Raw genomic sequence first — 3533 nt, forward strand, 5'->3', positions numbered from 1 at the left:
TTAGGCTATGACTATTTTTCTAAAAATTTGGTGATGCACACAATTTAATTCAATGAGATAAACACATCAATCATTATTGCCTGTCCATTTTAAAAATCCATTATGGAAATTTTATATATGACCTGACAAATTGCATGCAAATATGTGTGTATATGTACATACATATATATGTGCGTATGTATGGATATACATCTTTAACTCTGAATGAATATCTAAGCTGAGAAATGAAGTCAAAACTTTCACTTTAATATATATATATATATATATATATATATATATATAGAATATAATATTACCAACTGAAAATATCTAATAAACGTTTAATCTTAGCTAATCAGAAATACTGGCTATTGAAAAATTCTGAGGCCAAAGAGCTGTCATTCAGCTTACCATATTTTGGGTTTACAAATTAGCCTAATGAACAAGATTGAAATTACCAAGTGCCTACCAAAGAAATAAATTTTTCTCTTGATATTTCCTACTAACACCAAAAACAAAACATCTTTACAACGAGCTTTCACTTTTCAAAGGGTTAAATTTATTAAACAAATCTCACTGATATTTAAAAATACTAAAAGTTATATAAAATACAATTTTCTTAAAGCTGAATTCTTCAGCTAGAATAAGTTTTATAAAAAGTTTACTTTGAATTGTTCCATTTACCACTTCAAGTTTGCCCTCTGCAACTCTGATAACTGGCTCATTTGTTAAAGTTTACATCAATCACATTTTCCAGAACTTGCTACTGTGTTACAAGTGTATAATAAAGTAAATGTGAGAAACTGTACCAAATTTCAAAAGCAACATAATAATGAAAAATTCAGTATGTAACATAAAAAAGATACAAGTACAATAGGGATTTCCTTTTCACCATTACATTGCTGAAATGTAATCCTTTTTTAATACTTTTAAAGCTAATATGTTTTTTAATTTATCAAGAATGAAGCTGTTATATAGTCCACATTTATTTTTCAATTAGAAAAACTAAAGCAATAGACTGAATTAATTTTATTAATATATACATTACCTTATTGAAATGATGACTTTATGTAATTCTCCCCTTAAAGATGGCACTTGCAGGTACAAAGATTCAGAGATCTATAGACTTCAGATGTTTACTTGGAAAGATTCTTCAATGATAGTTTGATATTAGGTTTCCTCCTGTAGCTGAAGTTTCACAAATCCTCCATAACCAAACTGATGCCTTTGATTTAGATGACTAAAGAAATTTCTAGTGATCTGGCTAGAATCTCCCCAAGGAAGAGACACCCACATAGGACATTCACAAGAACTATCTGAAATAGGCGATTGCTGTTGGAGTGATCCAGTAAATGCTGTCTGGTAAAATTTGTTTCTCGACACAAGGGACATTTAAGGGTGGGTTGTATTCTCTTGATAAGTTTGCGTTAGCAGATGTGGACGTTTCACTCCTATTACTGCTCCCTACTCAATCTTGAGAGATCTGAAGAAACACCATATTCATCCTGATACTTCTTACAGGGTTTGCAACGATGTCTGACACTATAGAATTTGATCTGTTTTGCACAGCACCTGCAGCTACCAGAAAGCGATCTCATGATATTTTCAAGGTCTAAGACCCGTTCAGCAGATGCTCTTTCTCTTCTAGTCACATTTCCACGACAGACGGGACAATGTGGGCTTTCTCTCATTGCAGTCGGGAAACCTTTTCTACAGAAACGTGCTGACAGCCGCGGGCCGCACAGGTATTTGGAGCGTCTCCTGATAGGTGAAATCATCTTCGGTGGTGGATGTGGCTGCAGAGAACTACACGGCCATGGTGTGGGTTGAGGGATCAAGGTTATGGCTGCGGCAGCAGCCGAGATGGAGGTGGCTGTGGTGGTGGCGGTCTGGGCTCTTGCTTAGTTTTGCATGAAGATTTATACTTTAGCATTTTCAAAAACTAGCTTGTGTGCCCTTGCAATTCTTTCTGTATGCATTAATAACATCATTGTATTATTAAGAAAATAGTGTAATGTAATACTAGTGAAGCCTAGTGTCAACCTTTTAGCCTCAACCTTTCTATATCTTCTTGGGTTTAAAACATGTCCCTATATTGTTATATATTTAAGATTGTTACTCTGCCATGTTATTGCAATTTTCTATTTACTGCACTTTATTTTCTCTTTTTATGAAACTCCTTACCTTTCTTTCACCTATAAAGAACTTCTTCAGCTTGGATTGTATATTAAATGCATTATAATCAATTCTCAGAACAACCCTATGACTTATGCACTATACTTAACCCTATTTTACAGATAAGGTGACGACAGTCACAGAAATATTAGTTAAGTTATTGAAGACTGAAAAATAAACCAATGATAAAGCCAAATTCTGAACCCAAGAAATCTAATTCCAAAACCTGTGCTCTTAATTAAGTCAAACTTCAACTCTCATCCATGTTTATGACAAGGCTGATGTTTATTTAAAAAAATATATGGTTTGTTCTTCACAGAAATGTTTTAAGTTACACAGAAAAAAATAACTATGCCAGGCCTACATTAATTAGACTAAGAAAGCCTCTGGGGCTGCATGATTATGATAAGAGGGAGTAGATTTTAGGACAAGGAAATCCCTGCAGATACAAATGAACATTTTGAATAGTTAAGAAGCATGAAATCAACTATATAAGCCTTTATATTAAGAATTTAGTAAAAGAAGAAAAAATCAATCCAAATGTAAATAGAAGGAACAAAAAAATGAAGATGTCAGAAATGAGTGATATAGAAAACAGAAAAAACAGAAAACCAATGCAGCCAAAAACTAACTCTATGAAAAGATCGATAAAATTCAGACCACTCTATCTATTCTTATCCAAGAGAAAAAGAGAAAGAAGTCAGATTAACCAGGATCAAGGAAGAAAGGGGACCATCACTGCTGACCTCGCAGGTATTAAACTGATCAAAAGGGAATATTATGAAGAACTTTAGATCAATGTATTCGAAAACTTTGATGAAATGTTCAAGTTCCTTAAAAGATATAAATTATCCAAACTAATGCCAAATGATACTGAAAATCTGACAAACTCTCTATTCACTAAATTATTGAAAGCAATTAAAACTTTCCCACAAAGAAAACTCTTGACCCAGATGACCTCAGTGATGAGTATTGTACAACTTAGCATTTTATTCGCATTATGGGTGTATTAAGTTTTGGAAATTCACCAAGCTGTACAATGACATGTTCACTTTTCTATATTTTCATTTTGTACTAATTCACATGCAAATTCAGGTCTAGGCAGTTGGCCATTGAAAATAATAAAGGCAGAGAGAGAAAATTAAGATTTTTGACAAGTATTTCTATGATAAATTTTGTCCACTTATTGTTACTAGAGTGCATATTTGTCTTACTTATGTGTGATAGGTAAGTGTGTAGAAGAAATATTTGTTGAATAGTGGGGTTCACTATTACGCTTGCCTGTGTAGACCAGGGAGTAGCAGGAAGTCTCCTTGTGAGAAAGGGGCAGAACTCTGACCCAGCCAGTTTCCCCAGGCCATACCGCCCCCTCCCCACCT

At 33.7% G+C, this 3533-nt stretch overlaps 1 pseudogene; it reads right to left on the reverse strand.

Annotated features, from left to right (window-relative positions):
* Nucleotides 1-1107: 1107 nt before the first annotated feature.
* LOC143649407 (E3 ubiquitin-protein ligase RNF138 pseudogene) lies at nt 1108-1797 on the reverse strand (annotated as a pseudogene).
* Between the last annotated feature and the right edge of the window lie 1736 nt (nt 1798-3533).

This window comes from Tamandua tetradactyla, chromosome 11, assembly GCF_023851605.1.
Source record: "Tamandua tetradactyla isolate mTamTet1 chromosome 11, mTamTet1.pri, whole genome shotgun sequence".
NCBI lineage: Eukaryota > Metazoa > Chordata > Mammalia > Pilosa > Myrmecophagidae > Tamandua > Tamandua tetradactyla.